Below are 20,710 nucleotides of genomic sequence, written 5' to 3' on the forward strand. Positions count from 1 at the left end.
TCTGGAGGGAGACACAGGCCGGCTTTTGGCTTCTGCCTTTCGGCGCCACCGCGTCCCTCCCGCTCCCGCCGCGGCCCCTCCGTCCCTGTCGGGGGGCCGCCGGCGAGGCCGCCCCAGGGCGCCCCAAGGCGCCCGGCCGCCGCCGCCCCCGCTGCAGCCCGCCCGGACGGCGCGGCGCGGTGGGGCGCGGCGCGGCTCTCCCGCGGGGGCGGGGGCTCCCCCCGGGCAGCCCGTCCGCACGGCCGGTCCCGCGGGGGCGGCCGGGGGGATTTTCCCCCCTCCTCAGGCCGAGTGTGCGTTTGCCGAAACTTCGCTGTCGGCCCCCGCCCTGCCGCCGGGGGCGGTGGGGCCGCGCCGAGCCGCGCCGGGGGCGGCCCAGCCCGTGGCGTGCGAGGGCCGCGGGGGGAGCTGCCGCCGGCGCCGCGGCCCCAGAAGCAGCGGGGCTGCCGGGGACCTGGTGCCTTGTCAACGGGTTGGGCACGGAAGGAGCGAGGAGCCGGATAAGCAGCGGAGCGGGAACGAGCCCCCCCGCCGCCTCGCCGGGACGCGCCCCCCGCTCCCCGGGCGGCCCCTGCACCGCCCCCGCCGCCCCTCCGCCGGCGCGGTGCGCGCGGGGCCGCTGCTCCTGAAGGTGAATCTCTCACTCTCCAATTACTTTTCCCAAGAGGGAGAAGGAGGCACCAGGAGGGGGGAAGTCGTGTGGTGTCGGAAAGGCAAACCAATCAGAGATGCAATAACGGAGGGGATTGCTGCAGGACGCGCCGGGTTTTCCTCCCTTTCTCTGCTGCCGAGGCTGAATCGGGACCGCGCTCAGCTGCCGGAGGGGCCAGAGCCGCACCGGGCTGCAGGACTTCCTCGCTCTCCTGGTTTCCAGTAGCTAACCCGTACTTCTTCCTCTCTTAAAAGATTTTTTCTTTTTTTAATACTCTGAAATCGTGCACAAGAAGCACATCAAGTCATCCCTCCCCTTCCCACTCGCTTCACCCCTCCTCTAGCTCTCCTTGCCGGATCCCTGGTTGCTTTCCAGAGAGGAGGGGGGAGACGGGCACCCGCAGCCGCCGCCCGCGCCGCTCCATGCCCCGGGCGCTGGGGCAGCGCGGGGCTTTCGTCGGCGATGCAGGGGCGGTGAGGCCGGAGCTGCGCCCCGACGTGAGGCGGCGGATCGCTGGGTGCTTCCAGCAGGGAGCGGGGCTGCAGGTAGGCGAGCGGAGCGCCCCAGGTGTGTGAGTGTGTGTGTGTGTGTGTGTGTGTGCGCGCCGCGGAGGCGGGAGATGCGCTCCGCGGCGGCTGGCGCAGAGCCCCGCGGGGCCGCGGGGGCTGCGCGCCTCCGGCTCCGAAAAGTTGCGGGGAGCCGGGTGTGAGCAGTGGCTCCGGCTCCCTTGTGCGGCTTCGGCCGGGCTCCGGGCAGCCCGCTCCAGCCCTGCGCCGGGGGCTTTCGTTTCTTTTTCCTTTTTTTTTTCCTTTTATTTTTTTTTAATTAAAGCATTCTTCAGCCTTTCTGCAGAGCTGTGTGTGTGGCGGGGGGCTAAGTCAGCCCACCGATTTTTCAGCCCAACTACTTGTGTGGGAAGGGTGACCGCTAACTCCCAGCACCCCCGGGCGCTTGGGGTTTCCTCCGTTTTGGAGACCGGCCGCTTTACTGGACGGCTGCGGGGCAGGTTAGCAGCGAGGGGTCGCTTTATCAGTCATTTAAAAAGAGCTGTAAAGAACTGATTCATGACTTCATTTATTTCTGCGTGTAATGCTCCCCAAGTTGTGGTGTATGTAATTTGAAACATATCTTGTCTCTCTGTATTGCTTTCTTTTCCATTTTAGTGAATTCATTTACCCACTGAATAAATTACAGGCTCTGTATTTCAGAGTGAAAAGGCTTTTTCTTTTTTTTCTACCTCACTTATACCTTTGCAAGTGAGAGTTTTAAAATAATCTGCTTTGTTCTTGTGGAACTGTAGGATCGGACACCAGCCTATCTATGCAAAGCAGAAAGAGCAATAGCTTTCACTGCCCTGTTCAGAGTTGTCATTTATGTCTCTACTGTAGGTTTCATTCTTACCAGAAGTTAAAATCGTTGCTTGAAGCATCTTAAATTATATGTGTAGTTACAGTTGTCTCTTTCCAGCTTTTCCTTTGAGATTCTCAATTTTTTTAAAACCACTAGCATCTCACTCACTTCTACCACCCACCCCCAGTAAGTACCGGTTCTGTATTTAAAGAACCGTGCTTTGACTCCTGAAGAACTGTCAATTTTAATAATAAACAAACTCAACCCCTATCCCTGAAAGCCCCATAAACGTTCAGGGTCTTAGGGTCTTCTCACAGCACTGGATACATTTAAATTACTATTGACTAAATAATAATTGTTATCTGGTTTCTCTGTCTTACCAACTACTTTCAGGCATCAGCATTCAGCCTGCTATGTATTTAACACTTTAAAGCTACTTTATGGACTGATCTAAGTGAAGCCAAATTGATAAATTAAGATTCTTTTCTGAAGCATAGCATAACAACTTAAAATATAGTAGTCCAATACTACTACAGCTTAGTTGAAGTTGGGAAAGACCATACTTCTGAGGCGTTTTTATCATGGGTGGTGAAGGTTATATCTGTTATACTTTTTCACAGTAATTGTGCAGTCATTTCATACTGATGCCTTTAAATTATTTTGTAAGTGTTCAATGAACAGTAGTAAAGTAATTCATATAAATTTCGTAATTAAAAATTTATTTCAAAGAGCTGATATTGCTGCGGCAATATTCCAAACTATGTATTTTGTGGTTTCATATAGTCCTAATCTCAAAAACTACAGTGCTATTGCTATTATAATTGTAGGCTTGTTAAGTGCCATAATTTTAGTGGAAAGCATTGCTCAATTAGTTGATAGTAGATCGGGGTTACTATTCAGTGTTTCCATATGTTGTTTGAACATAAGGGGGATTTCAAAAATATGGTACTAATTGTAGATATGCTGCTGGTAGTGGGTCACTTTGAGATAAAATCTTGATTCCTGTCATACTGTTTTAATCAGAGAATGAGGACTAATCTGGCAGTGCCTTTTATCATATTGGGGTAACCTTTTTACCTGTCTCTTTCTATGAAGCCAGGGATCTCACCTTTCATGTAGATACAGGTAATAAACTTGATAATTGTGTTAGAGAATGCATAAAAAACTACTTCTGTGTGGAGGTAAATAGATGTGTGTACAGATGGATATTGGAGATTGTTTCAGTGGCAAGTTGCAAAGTGATGATTCATTGAATCCTATCTCGATTTACTTAAAGCATATAATACTTTACACTGAATTGTGGTGGTAGAAAAACATTTAGTAGCCAAGAAGTTTCATAATTTCATCACAGGTGATGACAGACTTTTGATAAAGGACATCTTTACAAATGCAAACTATATGTTTTCAGATGAGCAAAACATATCATGGAATTTTTCAGATCTGAGCATCTCCACTCTTACATTTATTGCTGACTGTATTAGTACTTATCAACCTGTGTAAAGCATAAATTGTGCATTAGAAAAATATGTTGCCTTAATTATGTTGTATGTTTTACTTACTATAAATAAGTAAAAGGAAAATGCTAACCAGTTATCACACTAAAAGAAATTACTGACTTTGGAAGACAGAAAATCACATTACCTAATACTCATCTACACAAAAATGTGATCCCCATCTTGAAAAATTATTCTGAATGTTACAACTATCATTGAGCAAGCAGTTGTATGCCCCTGTTTTAACTTCTGCAGTATTTTATTAGAAATGCTTCATTAAGTCACATTATTCTGCAGCTGTTTGTTCATTGAAAATGAAAATAAAAATCAGGAGGTTTATCCAGCAAAGCAGTATTATTTCCTTTGTTAAAGACTGAAAGTTCAAACAGAAAAAAATCCTCTAGCATCACCATGCTAGAAACACTGAGCACATTCTATTTTTGTGATATATGGATGGCATTTACTGATGCAATTCATCAATGCATTTATTAGTCAAACGTCATCAAACAAAGAAAATAAATGAAAGTAAACAAAGACTGCATGATGAAACAAAGGCCAAAGCAAGTGAAGACTCTACAAATCTAATTAACTAATGTTCAGTCTCATATTTACAGTCTATATTTAGACATCTCATTTAAATGACGTGTTTGTTGTCTTACTCGCACTGATTTTCTACTATAGCTCCAGATAATTCAGGTAGCAATAGCTTTTCGTTTGCAAATACATTTTCCATTTTCCTTTTGAAATACAGAATTTTAAAAGGATAGAATCAGAAGTTGTGCTTGCATGAATATAACAAAAAGGTCCTATGTCAGTAGAGGTGAATACTAAACTCTCCCCATTCACCACCATTTTTATATGTTAAGACTCAGCTGATGTAGACTGTCATAGCTCCATTGAAGTGGCTGAAGCTCTGACATTTTTAACCAACTGGAGATTTGCTCTGTTATCTTTAGAACACTGAGTTTAAGTTTGGACTTAAAATGGATTTCACTTACTTTTTTAGGATGAGAAAACATTTACATACCGAGCTTCACAGAATCCATTTTAGGTGCACGTCTTCTCATTTGAAATACTTTTTAAAGACAGAGACCCACTGTTGGAACTATGCAGTTTATTTCAACAGCAAATTTGGCCCAGTTATTTAGTTTTGTAAGCCATTAATAAACACTTATGCTTAAGAACAGTCCTCCCCATAATTCAATTCAAACTTATAAAACTCACCAGACACGAGCCTTTAGAATGAAAGTGGCAACCTTGACAATAACGTCATTCCTTTTCCCGGTGACAGCCTACAGCGCTCTCTCCTTTTGCTCTTGGTAGAACCTGGAAGCGAAGTGATTATTATGCTTTGATTCTTTATGCACCCTCGCCAGCCACTCATGCTTGCCATATATAGACATTTTTTTACCAAAAGAGTACACAAAATAATAATGTCCATCTGATGTACTTTTTCATAATGCTACTGTGAAGCAGCCACATTTTCAAGATAAACAATTCAAGGTATTTTTACAGAACTTCTTTCATGCAGCATTTTTTGAAAAACACTTTAGAGACAGAAGAGAGAAAATAGTAATGAGATCATGCTTTACAATAGTGGCTATGGCAGGACACTACATACTTAGACAAAATGGGAAGAAGTTACCCAAAAAAGCTTTCTTAGCTTTTTCTTCAATTCTGATATGTCAGAATACTTATTCGCAGAATGCTTTGTAGCTGTAGCTATTGCCTGATGTAGCACTGGAAAATGCTTTATATAGGTTTGATCCTTGGTCCTACTAGCAGGTTCTTTCATGAGTAAGCATTTGCAAAAGAGTAGTGCCCATATCTTTTGCAGTATAGAAGCAGTCACTTATATAATTGCATGCATGGAAAGTGGGAAATTGGGTTAATCCCTTGTTTAAAGCTTATCAAACCTCATAATCTGTACTATGTTAATAGCTGACATTTTCCAGTAGCCTCATTTCATATCTGCTTGTTGATCTTGTAATATAAAACCTGAACATGAGTCTCTTAACACCCAGACAGCATTGTATACAGCTTCCTGTACTTTGAGCACCCCTTCAACAATGCCAAGGGAAGGACAATAATACGGGGTAGCACACAGATAAAAGCACATAGAGCCTTTTTGGACTCGTTGAAGTTTGGTAACCTTCCATGCTTAAATCATGAATTGGAATTAGGACTATGTGAGGTGCTTTAGATTGCCAGACTTCTTAAGTTAACAAATGCGCAAGCACAGTGCAAAAACCCTATTCAATTGTTTAAATAGCAAATTGATTTTGAAATGGAATTGTAATTATGAAACATTTTTGAAATAAATACACAACCTTTTACTTTTGGGTGGACACCAGCCTCTCCTTGTGTGGAAGATTTCTTACCTCTGCTGCAGTATTAACATCGACTATCTGCAGATGAGGTACTGGACTAGACGGACCACTGGCCTAATCCAGTAAAGCAACTTCCTTCTTGAAATGCAAAGAGACAGTTTTGCAGTATTGTATGTTTTAACTGACTTATTAGAACCAAACTGCAGTTGCCTAGTGTATTGTTTTTGCTTTTTTTTTCCATTTTAAAAGCACGATATAATACATTTTAAAAATAAATCTCTTAGTAATGTGCAGTCTCACACGAGCTCTTTTGGAGACAGGAACACAGACCTGACAAGTCTCTCACCTTCACAATGATACTTTCTATTGGATTTTGTCCTCACGCTCCCCCACTGCAGTTTTTTGCATCACATATATTTATACAGCAGGGCACTGTGCCACAGACTGATATGTGGCCCTCTTCTCGTCTCTGACATGTCATGTCATGGAAGAGGGGAGGCGATATAGTGCTGTTCCTGGATCACCAAATGGCTTTTCATGCTCAAAGGAGCATCCGAGCATCTTTGTATGGGAGGCTCTCCCTGGTTACAGTCTCTCCCTATGGCTCATCATGCGAAACTACATGTGAGAGAGAAGCTACCCCAGAGCATCCGATGTGTGGGCTCAAGCTAGGTGCCTTCCTCTGCCATGCAACCACATGCATGGGATCATATATGTTGCCAGAAATGCAAGTAAGGACGTTTGTGAGCGCTGTGGCAAAACCATGCACTCTAGTTCCCCTTTGAGCTGAGACTCTTCGGATGTTTGCTCCTGTGTAAGATATCTGTTTGGCCTTTGGAGTTCTAAGCCCAACCATAATTCATAGTTAGCTGTTGTATCATTACACTTAATAACACTGTAAAGTACAGTAGAATGGCTGGATGGCTCCGAGGATGGATAATGTTTTTCTGTGTCGTTTCTATATAGGAAACCATTTGAAATTTGGATCTTTTCCAGTAAGGGACAAAAGTCAGTACCATCTGAAGCTTGTTTCATGGTTTGTCTAAAATGAGTTAGTAGTCTCAGTTCAGTTCCTACTGTAGAGGTGTCTAAGTCATAAAAGTCACCACTAGCAAAAATTAGGATGTGCTCTTGCTGTATGTGCAGAGAGGCAAAACTAGAGGTCTGATCAAGCAAGGCACTTGAGCTGTAAGCACGTGGCTTCGACGGGATCAGTCATATTAATTATGTGCTTAAAGACTTTTCTGGAGCAAGCCTTGATAAGTGTTGCCAGCTACACTTTTACGGCTTAGAGCGATCCATTTTGAAGGCTTGTGGGTGGGGTGCTGCTCAGAAGACTACATTTGTGACTGTACTCTGTGTATAAATTCAAGACTTGAGTTTAGTCTCGATGGATCGTCAGTCCTACATCTTTTATAGATATTCAATCCCCTTACATTTAGAACAGAAACTATATATCAGTAGGTAATTTTCAGAAAGATGATACAAGTAGCTATCCTAAATTATAGTATTAGAAACGGCAATTACAATCATGTTATTCTTCAATGTGATATTACTAGTGTAGAACCTAGAGCAAAATATCACTTTCTGAAGAAGTATATCAGGCTATGGTATTCCTGTAAGAAGTTATGTCATATTTAAAGCTTAATTGGAGAAAAATGATCTGTTTCAGCACCATGATAAGAGAAGAATACCATCTCTGAACTGATACCTGTGTTTATTTAGCTTTGAAAATTATTTATCTATGTATTGTGACAAATAAGCTGTGCTTAAATAAGATGGGAAGTTTTATCTTGAGGTCTGGTAAAAGCAGGAAATAAAGCTCTGGTTTCTAAGCTTACTGGAACCAAGGCAGAAGGAATATTGTATTTGTATGCTAACATAACACGCTATAAATTCAGATACGATATTATCAGCCAATACGGTTAATGTTGCCTGACACTTCTCATTATATGATCCTGCATTTTTCTGTTCAAGCTAGAATCATGAAGGATATCGCTTGCATAGGAATTAAGATAATATTTAAAATACACTACTTCCAAAGTGTTCAGACCTTCATAATTGAGGCATTGCGCTGATATTTATATAATGGATGTCCCCCAAAAAAGAGAAATGGCTTTGAATATAGGGGTTGGTTGAACTCCAGTCTTGGGAAATGCTTTTTTAATTTCCACACAGATTCATTCTTCTTTATGGCAACATGATTTTGTTATTTTCTATTTATAAACATTATAATTTGATAGAAACATTTTTGGTGATCGTACCGGCGTTTTTTTGCTTTACCACACAGATCAACTTGTCAAAAACTAACAAGAAAAGAATGTAACACTGTGTGACTTTCTTCCTCTTATAAGCTGCTTGTGCTTCATCTGCAAATCTGAGCCCACAGTATGTCAGCCATCACTTCATGCTTTTAGATGACTGTAAGAGGCATTAACCTTCACAGTCCTGCAGGCCAGTGTGGCACGCGTGCCTTGTTCTAGTGGTGGCCATGCAAGTGCACAGCCGCCTTCTCCCATTTCGGTGACACCTTCATGCTCTCCTGTCATTGCTGGGGTCACTGCTTATGCAAAAATATACTAGGGGAAAGCTTGATCGTAGCTTGGACTTTTTGAACTTCTTTCTCTTTGAAGCTGTGATGTAATGTTTTGGGATTTTTTTTACCAGTATAATAATTCTTAAATGTTTCAGAATTTCTTTAGAGTTGCTCTAATTTGTTGTACCTATTGTAAATACATAATTGACATCTGGTAAATACGTACTTCAGGCTCTTAAAAAATGAAGTATGCTTTTAAAATCATATTCAGAGCAATTGATACATAACAGTTACTATGTTTTCTTATTTTTAGAGAAATTATAAAATCACTTGTTTTTCACCTATAGGAGTTCTAAATAAAACTCCTCTGCAAGAAAAGTGCTGACACAGCTATCACTATAATTGCATGAATACCCTGGGTCTCTTTAATATAACTTCTTGTCCCCTTTGCCACTATACAGATTAAACTCATGATAATGACACTCATGTTCTCCTCTTCCTCATCATACACCAACCACTCATAATCTAACTTTGTCTCCTCTAGCTCTCCTTGTCCTTCCTTTTCTTCTCACTGTTTAAGTTCACCTCATCTGCATTGGTGTCATATGATCTTTCCAAATGTCAAGTAAATGCAGTCTGCAGTCAGCATTACCAAATTGCTTTCCTGCCAAAAAAGTCTCTTTGCATATGCCATGACCCATCATCTCACAGTTAGCTGCAAGTCATTCTGATTCCCAAATTTACAATATATTTTCTATTTAATGAGCTATTAAACATTATGCACTTTTTAACTTCATCTTTTCTGACTAACTGCACTCCTCCTGATAATTATAGCTTTAGAAAGAAACAATTAATTTGAAACCAATTCTGCAATAGGAGTGACATTATTTGGATAGCATTCCTCCATATCCATACTCTAGGGATTATCTCATTAGAATATATATATATTTAGAAACTTTGAAGATCCTTATGTCAGTCCAATAGCCACCATGTTGTCATCAATAAGATAGATAAGACTACTGCATATGCTATTTTAACAGCATACAAAATCAAAATTTAAAATGAATGGATAATTTTTTTTGCTTTGAACAAGTTAAAAAAAATGAGTTTATGTTCTTCCCCCACCCCTGGAGAACATTTTGAATAACACTTAATTTAAACACAGACACAAGTAATATTCCATATGTTTTGTATAGATGTGGTCATTTTGGCATTGGTACATAATTCTCATATATTCCTTCATTAATGCTAATATTCAATTTATTACAATAATATTACAAATTAAATAGTTATCTAATAAAAAATTTGCAAAAATTGCAGATGCCTCAGTAACAGCATGTAAATTCATTTTTCATAGCTGATAGCTTAGATTACACCGGTGTATGTATTCAATCAATAATATCTACTAGTTGGGGCTATACAATTCTGGTTCTGTCGTTGTGGTAAATTATATCTAGTTAATGGATACAAACTAAATGCCATAAATGTATATGCATTCTGCTGATAACATAGCTTATGGTAAATCCCCCAAACTCTTCCATGAATTCCAAATTTTTTTTTTTTTTTTTGCTTTTGTCTACTACTTAGAGTTTGTGTTTCAACAGAATATAGAAATGATTGATATAGGGAAACATTGTCCATGCCCCTGTCATAGCAGCAGGTGGAAGTGCACGTTCTGAAGGTCTTCATCTTTCAGCTTTGAACCCTGTAATCAAGCCGTAGTGAAAATAATCCTCTAATTGACTGTCTGTCTTTGTTGCATACCACAGTTTGTGCCTGGTTCTCACAGTTGCTTTGCAGGAACAATATTGAAAATGTTACAGGGGAAAATTTCCTTTCTTTGAATCAATATATGTTAAATGCTGAAGTAAAATGAGTGTAATGCACATATGAGGAAAAAAATGCTGGTTTTCTAGCTACCTAATATTCTTGTCAGCTCCATAGCTCAGGGATATGATATGTTTCATTGGATACTGTAAGTTCAGAACTTCTCTGTGCCTTAGACTCCTTTGCACTTCCTTTTGTTACATAGTTAAGGTGAAAGCTGCACTTCCCTCATTTCTCTTGAAGCTGGAACTTTTTAGCTCAGCACTGTTTAAGTTGGGTTGCAAACTTTCTGGTTCTTGGCCTAACTCTGACTGTCACCTGAAATAAAATGTTTCTCACTAGTCAGTGATTAAGCTGATTCAAAGCGGCATTTTTAAAGCAAACTATTATTTATTTCCCCAAATGTGTTAGTCATTTAACAAAGAGATAAAACAAAATGTCTGTGTGTACCTGATCCTAGCTAAACTTTGCTATTTTATGGGAAAAAGTAAGCAGCTATCATTTCACCCACAGCTATTCTGAGTTGCATATTTCAGTCTGTCTGTGCCTTTCTTGGTGTTTTAACTCAAGTAATTGTTGGCAATTCATGGGTTCCTTCTTACAGAGACAGTTTGTAGCCGTCCAGTGCTTTTAATTTCTGTATATGTTCTGGTCTTGACAGAAGATCTGTATAACTTTTATCTGGCACCTGGAAAGAGAATCTTTTTAGAAAATGGCCCAGCTATTGTTATTTTATTGTTTCTCCACAGATATATCTATTCTTTGTTTTGTTTCCAGCTTGCACTTCCACTTGCCTATAAAATACAGTATAACAATCCTAAAAAAGTTATGAACTACTTGTATATGACATTCACAGAATTAATCTTTATTAGTCTTATATTATCAACAGAAACCTAGAGACAAATGTGCATAGTTTTGCTCTATACACATTTGCGTTCCAGATTCAGCAGTGGCCTATGGAGCTTATATCATAGTAATGACAGAATGCAAAGATTTATAAAGATGCATGTTTCTTTGTTATACCATTTTCTGGGCTGTTGTTTGTTGGGTAATTACATTTTCACAATTGGTCTTTGCTACTGGATGAGTCAGGCCTTCCACAAGAGTTTCAGGTTTTAGATTATTGGTAGTTTTGGAGGCAGAATCAATGTTGGAGCACAGTGGATAATGATACATTGGCTCCCACAGTGTAATTATTTTTACTAGATATTATTATTATTATTAAATCCTTGTTCTCTCTTGTTTCTTCTTGCCCCTCATGTCAGGAGAATTCTTGAATTTATATCCATGTAACTGTTCATGACATGAAAAGTCTGTGACTGAAGTCAGGTACAAGAGTTGTTAAGGTTCTCTGGTGACTATGGTCTTGATAAACACCTTTAGTTTTTATCCAGTAGGTCTCTTTGAAGAAGAATGGGAGCTGCTCTGTTAAGGAACTTTTGTAAGTGCTGGAGCCCGGAAAACAAGTGGGAATAAGCTCTCACAGAAGAAGGACATGAAAATGTGAGACAGTGAGAAAATATTGCTTCATACCTGGACAAATGCTTTATCATACTTTTTCCGTTGTTTAGTGGTAACCAACTTTTCCCATAACACTGCTATAGGAAGGCTTACATAACACTAACTCTTACAGATATTGAACAGTCATTCCCCTTTGGGAGGAAAGAAGCCTTTGCACTTTTTTTTTCTAGTTTGTGCTTTTTTTGCATTTGTTGAAGCTATTTCATTTGTATTTACCAGAAATCTCAAACCGTACATTGGAGAAAGACAGGTCTGCCTCTGACTTTTCTATGGAAGCCTGATTTTTCAAGGCTTTTTCATTATTAACTATTATAAATACTTTCTAACATTGAAGAAGACAAGGCCATAATTGGGGAAGATGAGAATGATGAAGAGATTATGCACGTCCTTCCTTTTTTAATTTAAACAATCTTTAATGTAGTCTCCTGTCCAAGAAACTTTCTTTGAAAAATGAAACTGAATCTATTGTTCCATTAGGGTTTTTTTTGATTGTGATTGGATGAAGAGCATCCTTGATCAGTAACTACATGCTAATAATTAAGAACTTCTATATGCTTGTAAATATATGGTTCTACAAAAACTGGACTTTTAAGTTAAATGTCCCTCACCACAGTGAATAGTAATGCTGAATTACTTTGGTACTGGTGTAATAATAGAACAGAAATCCTTGCTCTTCTCTTTCCAGGCTTACCAGCATAATAATTTATAGTAGTAATTTTCTGTAGTTTTAATTTACCAGTTAAATTTCCAATGAACTTGTCATGATTCTGGAACTAAGTCCATTTTTGTCTCTTTCTTTACTGTGTGAGTGTGAATTTCCTCATATCCCTGAATGGTTTCAGCCTCTATGCCTTTCTCTCTTTGAGCATAGCCATCGTTTTGCCATTCCCTAGTACTCGCTGACCTTCAGCACTAGGCTTACTCAGAAAGCCTAACTGGTCTGAGAACAGTGGTGTATAAAACAACCAGCAAGATTTTAAAGCCAAAGTTATTTTTAGTGCTAATATTAAGAATTAAGTATAGCAATATAAAATGGATCTAAAAACGGGAGCTCTCTTTTCTGTCTGACTCTTCAATCTATCTCTTCCTGTGGGTAGGTCAGGTGGGCTTGGGCTCTGCTGTTGATCTAAGCAAGTATCTGGGTAAGACAGAGTAGTTTTCGGGAAAAAGTTAGATGGCTTCACCAAGAGACACTACGAACAGGACAGAGATGCAGCTAATTTTGTAACTGCTAGCAGTCCTGTCTTTAAAGTTGAATGTTAAAATATCACTTTGTGGTTAACTCCATGTGCTCAGTTTCTCTGCTAGCCTTCGGTACTGTAAACTTTCAGACTGAGTACCAAATAGCTCCTCTTTAATTTTGGTCTCTGAGGTGAGAAAAGAAGTTTAAAACCTTCTCAGATGGCCTAAATCTGTCAGAGAAAAGGAAGTGGAGTCTTTCACACAACTACTCTGCAAATTCACCCTATGTCTCTAACACAATAAAAGCTCTTTGGGTGGCTGATTTCATTGAAAAGGTGAAGGAGGAGCCACCTTTCAGCATTTTCAACACTAATAAAACTTGTAGTTGGAATTTACCTTTTTACCGATATTAGCAAGTCTGGAAGCTGGAGAACAATACAATTGTGTTTTACCATCATTTCGTTTTATTTGATTGGCCTGAAAATCCTTTTTTCCAGTGATTAAAATTTATGATTTGAAGTGATACAGCTTGGTGTAACAGTAGTCTCGTAGTATTATGGTTCTTGCCTGTCCAAAAGTATGATAGCAATTTTATTTTTTGAAGTTATTCTTTTTAATCTTGAAGCCTCTGCTCAAAAGCGTATTAAATCCCCCACTATTTTGAGAAGAGTAATAATGATGCATCATCAAATAAAATTCCTGAGCCAGCATAAAGAATCTGAAAAGAAAACCTTTATAGACATCTCCCTCTTTCTTCAAAAAAACCAAGTTACATAGGACTAAAAATAAATATGCCCTTAGTTGTAATTCAATCATTTTATTGTTAGATAATGAATCTTTACAAAGATACATTCAAAGATACAATGTCCTAATTTAATGTTTATAGAAACTTCTTCAGAGACTTAAGTAATATGCAAAGGATATAAAAACTTAGTGTTTCTCACCTTGTTGATGCTTTCTGATGTTTTAAGGAAGAGGCCAGTGCTGCTTGTTTTTTGCTATTGGAAATTCGGTCACAGCTTACCAAAGAGGACCTTAGAGGCAGCTTGAGACTGACACCTAAAACAGATGTCTAACTGTAACTGCCTACACGTGAGCTAGATGCTTTAAGGTTATAGTCAATGGAGATCTAGGGTAGGTTTCAGCTGCCTCAGATCATTTCAGGCACTCTGGAGTATCTTGTCTGGCCTCCAAGTGCTACTCCAGGTGGGTGCAGAATCCTATATGCCGGGCACCATATCTGCCAATCCCTTGCCCTGGGGCATCTTGGAGGGTGCTAGATGCTTATGTTTAGGTGTCTGAGTCCTGTCCCTGTCAATAGACCTGTAGGATGATTCTGCTTGCCCTAAGACACTTTGGATCAACTGTATTTCAAATCATGGCAAATTAGGGAAGTTGAATAACTTGCCCAAACTTGTGATGTAACCATCAGTAGCAAGCACCTTAAATGTGCTGAAGTATCTAAGATATCTGCATGGGACTTACAGCTCTATATCAGAGCTATGATGTGAGACTCATAGGCATATCAGATGGCACCAGACGACCGTGTTTAGTCAACTGAATTGAGTACTTATATTTAAATGCCTAAATTTAGGTCTCTTGATCTTGAATTGAGTCCTGTCCCAAGACCCAGTAGATAACAGGAAGAATTATAATATCATACAGAACAATTATGAAATTAATTAAGCTTGGGGACATTTTCTGCTAAAACTTTGTTTTCTGCTCTTTGTATGTGTGTTATTTAGTGATGTAATCTAATGCAAAATCCAGACTGTGTGAGAAAATATCTCTGCTCCCAATTCAAAGGCTGGGTCTTCAGCTGACTGAAAAAGCTCACAAGAAAGTTATGAGCCTGTTGGCAAAACTGAGTAAGCTAGATTTAATGTTTCTGGCAATTCTAAGAGGAATAAATAATCAGAAAATAATTTTGTTTAAAGTAGGTCTGGAAAGGTTGATTTCAGCTTTCACTTTAAATCATGAAGAGCATGACATTAACTAAATTTTATTTCTCAGATCAACTTTTTTTGCTGAGAGCATCATCTAGAGGGATGGTTCACTTAAGCACAAGCATTTATTGGACTATGCTGTAATATGGGGAGAAGGGACAAAGAGCTTCCATGTAAATTAATGGGTTTATACTGAATCAGTGTACAAATCTTGTTTCAGAGAAATAAACCAAATGCACAAGCATAAGAGAGGCATATTCTATATTCATTATTTTTGTGACAGTGGCACTTACCACACCCAATCAGGCTCACAGCCCTGTTGAGTGAGGTACTATACAAAGATAAAGCAAAAGATTTTGCTGTCCATTATTTTGGTTCAGTTGCAAGACTGACATTTGCAAGAGGATCTTTCAGTCCTTAGCCCTCACCTTAGCTATCTGCCTCTATGTCTATAGCTGTAAATCAGAACATCTTCCTAGCTGGGGCAATGATCCATTTGCCTTGACGTATAAGAGTGAGAAGTACATTTTTTCTAATGTGTACTAATGTTTTATCAAAGCAAACAGTGAGAATGTTATAAAGATTTCCTTTGTGGTTTTGATTTTCCCATGAGTGATTTGACTGTGATTCATTAAACTTCTTTAGTGATTAGTCTTGGCTGCTATGTAAAATATAGGTCCGCTGGCATCAGCTCCCCAACTCCCACTGTCCTCAGTGGAGCTGGATCGAATCAATCTATGGAACCAGAATTTGAAAGAAAAATACAGAAAACAAAACAAAGCAACTCCTCCATTCTCTTGTCTAATGGGAAGAAGTGATATAAGTACATCTGCTTTGGTACTTCTTAGATTATTAAACCCTTACACAGAATTTTACAGAATTTTAAATATAATAAGTGGGTTTACTTATCATTTGTCTTGTGAAGTGATTCTTACAGTATGAAAAATGTATTTGCTACAACAATAGTTGAAGTCACTGGGGTAAACAAAATACTTGAGTCCCAACCCTGACATGATTGGGCAGTATGCCCTGTCTCCTCATCCCGTATCCCTCTCTTTGTTTCTTCCCCAGAATTCTTCTGTTCACTCCTCAATATCAGCAAAATAGTTTTTCACTGTGTTTTAATTTGCTGAGGGTCTTCAAGGACCCTTACTGTTTCTGGACTGTCAAGGAACTGCCTTGATCCTCCCTGCACCTCTATGTGAGCAGGCGTTGTTGCAGGACTCTTCTATTAGCAGAGCATTGATATGTGACTAATTGGAGACTAAATACCCAATGAGTATTGAGTAATGCAGTTTTCTAAATTTCTCATTGATGACAAAACACGTAAAAACATTAATTATGGTTGGAAAGATTGTACGTACCATTTTGCAAAGAGTTCTTTTAACTTTAATTACAACAAATGATATAAATAACCAAAGATATAATATTTGAAAAAAAGTTTCTAATGCCACATGTGACACAGACAGAAAATATTTTATGGCAGGTCTAACCGTAAGCTCCTGCAGGAATTTGAGGATTGTACTTCTCTCAGTAAATAAACATTATCCTTCATATGTACTTAGCTGCCTAAGTAGTTTTAAATTTGCTTTTAAAATGCTTATAGAATGAGAAAACATTTTAAAATTCCTAGTACATTATCTATGATAACTTACAATAACTGTTGGAGGTTTCATAACTAATGACCTAATCTGTCTTTAAATGTTAGAGTGCATAGATATTCTTAGATTGATGGATACAGTTTAAAACCCTAGGGCCTGTCTATGTTAGAAAGAATTAGTGTCAGCAATTTGTACAACTGAACTGATGCTGAACGCTATTTAGGTAAAAATGAATGAAGGATGAACTTTGTTCAGCCCTAGTTCAAAATAACCAACCATTAAGTATCTGACCAGGGTTTCTGACCAAGCCATGAACCTGCATATGCCTGGAATGCCCATGAATAGTGGGAAAACAACTTTCAAACAAGACATCTGATGCATAGGGATAAGGCAGTACTACATCTGCTTTGGGCCATGTTCTGGCTGAGTTTATACAAAGGCATTTCACAGAAATGAGTACAAAATGCTGCCCAACAGTATTTGTACAAAGTGGAAGAAGTCTGATGAACCCTTTTCATTCTGCTCTACGAGCCACCCTTTGACAGGATGCAAGTACTTGAAGGTTGTAACACAGCATGGTCCGGAGGGTGCAGTTCACATGCTGTACACATGCATATGTACCTGCTGCAAACAATCATGGACTTTGAAAGAAACCAGAAAATACAAATGATTTTTCTGCTTTTTAATTATCTACATGGTGGCTTCTGTAGGACCTACATTAATCAGGATACTTATATGCTGTATTCATAGTAAGTATCTGTCAGTAGTCGTAAAGTTCCTTCTTCATATTAAACAGATTTTACTATTAATTTGGATTTACTATTTCCATTAAATTTGAGGCATTAACTTTGTAGCTTTTGGCAGTTTTTATTTCAATAGCTACATAGATATATTTATAATCAGTCGCCATTTTGTAATAAAAAGGAGGGAGATGACAGAAGTGTGGAAGCTGTTCTGAATTGTTCCCCCTTTCTTTTGCTCAAGAACTTTCCCAAATGAATTCATTAGCGCCATTTTCCAGAAGAAATTTTGCTACTCTTACTTCTGATTAAAGTTACATTTCTCTTTCATATCAATATAGAAGAGAACCTCAGAAAAACTGTCACTATAATCTTGAATTTCATCCTATTTCCAGTCTAAACCTAGACCAGGAAGTTTGTTTTCTGGGAAGCTCACCTGATGATTTTTATCATGTCTGAATAACCTGCTTATGCTGAGCTACATCAGCAGTATTGCTCAGTGTGAATGGGAATGAAACTTCAACATGAGGAGGCAACAGTTTTTATGTTGGGTGATGTGGATGTCTTTCTCAGAGCCAGTGAGCCTATTCTCCCCTCCCACCCCCCCACTGAAAGCATTTTTTTTGGACAGCAGGACTGCATTTTCAGCTAACACAGGCCCACAGTAGTTGATATTAGAGATTCTAAGTCCTTCTAGTCCGTCTAAGCTTCTATTGGTCTCAGTTATAATTTGTGGTTCTACAACTCCAAGTGGAAGCTTTCTGCAAACACAAATTAAGATGGTATGTGTAAATTGTGAGGCAGCATACATAACATGACTTATTGTCATTTGTGCATGGAAAAAAAAATATGTACATACAATGAGGACTCATATGCTGAAAAAACAGCTCTGTATTTTAATCAAATTCCCCTAATTAAATGAGATATAAACTACTTGTAACTCTGTATGCCCTGAGGAGTCCTGATTCAGATCTTTATGAAACCCTTCTCAGAGAAGCAGGCATTGCCAGGTCAAAATTTTAAAAAATTACTTGAGATAGAGCTGACTCCAAAGTAAGTCAGGAAGTCCTGGAAAATGGAGAGGAACCTTAGTAAGCCTTGTATTCAAGTAATCTGATCCCCATTCCCCCCAAATCTTCTCCTAAATAATGTGTTTGCATACCTTTACTATAATAATAATTGCAGTGGCTTTTATTTCCAAAACTTCCTGCAAAACATTCCCAAGAGAAAGTAGCTTGCTGATTGAAAGTAGTTTGTTGTGTGCTGAATTTTTTTTTCCCCTTGCTTTCTCTAACATTTAATTGAAAATTTTGGCTTAAAGCCAAATGTGATTTGATTCAGAACATTTTTAGTCTCAGTCACTGAACAAGCTGTTGTAAGAGCTGCATCCTCATTGCACAGAAGATGAGTTGGTATTTCTAGTTCAGGTTATTTATTTCAGTGGTTCTGGCTGGTATGCAGTACAGGTGACAAGAAGGACCTTGGCCTTTGAGCTGTAGTTTAGAAAGTTTAGTTCTTGATTCAACCCTCTGTTAGCCAAGAGATGCTGTCACATCAGTGGGGGCTCATCCAAGGTTAGAATCACTGTGGACTTCGGGTGTTTGGGAGAGCCGTTGCAGCCTTAGATACAGAGATGCAGCTCTTTCAATTCAAGAATTGACATTCCATTCATTTTTAGCCATGGCATTCACTGTTTCAATCCCTGGTGAGACAATCTTGAATTAGCTAATCCCAGCAGAATTTGAATCACTTTTTCTAATCTGGACAAAGCTATAATGACAGCTGCATGCTATTCTGAAGACCAAATCTGAGCTTTCTGCGGGGAATCTTGATTGGTCCATAAATATGCCTAAACTTGGGTTGCAGGGGCAGAAAAATTTCAGCTGATCAAACTTGCATATTTTCCTGTAGTTTGGGACTAATAGAATTTGGCCATTGATATGCGATGACTAGTTCAGAATTATACAATGAGAAGTAATACTTTATGACCTTGCCTATAATTCTTGAAAATATAATGTTTGCACATCACAATTTTGAGGAGCAATTTTAAAAATTATGGAAAATGAGAGTTTGAATGTGAATAGCTATGATGACTTGGAGAATTTGTACTGACCTGTTTTAATTTTAAAATAAAATTTATCTCCTTTTATGAGTCTTGCCTCAGTTACACATTTTGTTTCATTTCATGACATTGCTGTACTGCTGATGTTTCTATTTACATGAAATTTGCCATCTGCTGTCCGGGAACCTATCAGACCAGGCGCAGTAGAGCATTGTTGAGCCTTAATGATCACTCATGCAAATTGGAGCACCTCATGTTGTAGGAAGATTGGATGAATCCTTTTTTTTTTTTGAGCACTGGTCTGAAGGACTGAAATTTCTCCAGAAGCAGAACAGAGAAGTCAGGAATGAAACTTCTTGTTTGACAAGGGACCAATGAAGGTCAAGGAAACATAAACCCTATGGGAGACAGTGTCCTCCGTTTGGCAGCAGAATCTTGGGCAAAAGGACTTGAAACTCTGTATAAATACCCCTTACTGATGAATAGCCTTCTGTGATGGAATGACTGGCTGGGTAGATGAGGGGAGAGCAGTGGATGTTGTCTACCTAGACTTCAGCAAGGCTTTTGACACTGTCTCCCATAACATCCTCATAGACAAGCTCAGGAAGTGTGGGCTGGATGAGTGGCCAGTGAGGTGGATTGAGAACTGGCTGAATGGCAGAGCTCAGAGGGTTGTGATCAGCGGTGCAGAGTCTAGTTGGAGGCCTGTAGCTAGCGGTGTCCCCCAGGGGTCAGTACTGGGTCCAGTCTTGTTCAACTTCTTCATCAGTGACCTGGATGAAGGGACAGAGTGCACCCTCAGCAAGTTTGCTGACGATACAAAACTGGGAGGAGTGGCCGATACACCAGAGGGCTGTGCTGCCATTCAGAGAGACTTGGACAGGCTGGAGAGGTGGGCGGAGAGGAACCTCATGAAGTTCAACAAAGGCAAGTGCAGGGACCTGCACCTAGGGAGGAATAACCCCATGCACCAGTACAGGTTGGGGGTTGACCTGCTGGAAAGCAGCTCTGCGGAGAAGGACCTGGGAGTGCCGGTGGACACCAAGTTAAGCATGAGGCAGCAATGTGCCCTTGTGGCCAAGAAGGCCAATGGTATCCTGGGGTGCATCAGGAAGAGTGTTGCCAGCAGGTCGAGGGAGGTGATTCTCCCCCTCTACTCAGCCCTGCTGAGGCCACATCTGGAGTAGTGTGTCCAGTTCTGGGCTCCCCAGTACAAGAGGGATGTGGCACTACTGGAGCAAGTCCAGCAAAGGGCTACAAAGATGGTTAGGGGACTGGAGCATCTCTCTTATGAGGAAAGGCTGAGAGAGCTTGGCCTGTTTAGCCTGGAGAAGAGAAGGCTGAGAGGAGATCTTATCAATGTGTACAAATATCTGAAGGGAGGGTGTCAAGAGGATGGGACCAGACTCTTTTCAGTGGTGCCGAGCGACAGGACGCGAGGCAACGGGCACAAACTGAAACACAGACACT

At 39.9% G+C, this 20,710-nt stretch overlaps 1 protein-coding gene across 2 annotated transcripts in view; it reads left to right on the top strand.

Annotated features, from left to right (window-relative positions):
- Window positions 1-673: 673 nt before the first annotated feature.
- The window catches only part of TAFA2 (TAFA chemokine like family member 2), a 205,335-nt gene continuing 185,298 nt past the window's right edge, over window positions 674-20,710 (top strand). For both annotated transcript variants that reach the window (XM_067289941.1, XM_067289943.1), the window contains exon 1: window positions 674-1,197. The gene's annotated coding sequence lies outside the window, so the exon portion shown is untranslated. The remainder of the gene's footprint in view (window positions 1,198-20,710) is intronic.

The sequence above is a fragment of the Apteryx mantelli genome, chromosome 1 (assembly GCF_036417845.1).
Source record: "Apteryx mantelli isolate bAptMan1 chromosome 1, bAptMan1.hap1, whole genome shotgun sequence".
Taxonomy (NCBI): domain Eukaryota; kingdom Metazoa; phylum Chordata; class Aves; order Apterygiformes; family Apterygidae; genus Apteryx; species Apteryx mantelli.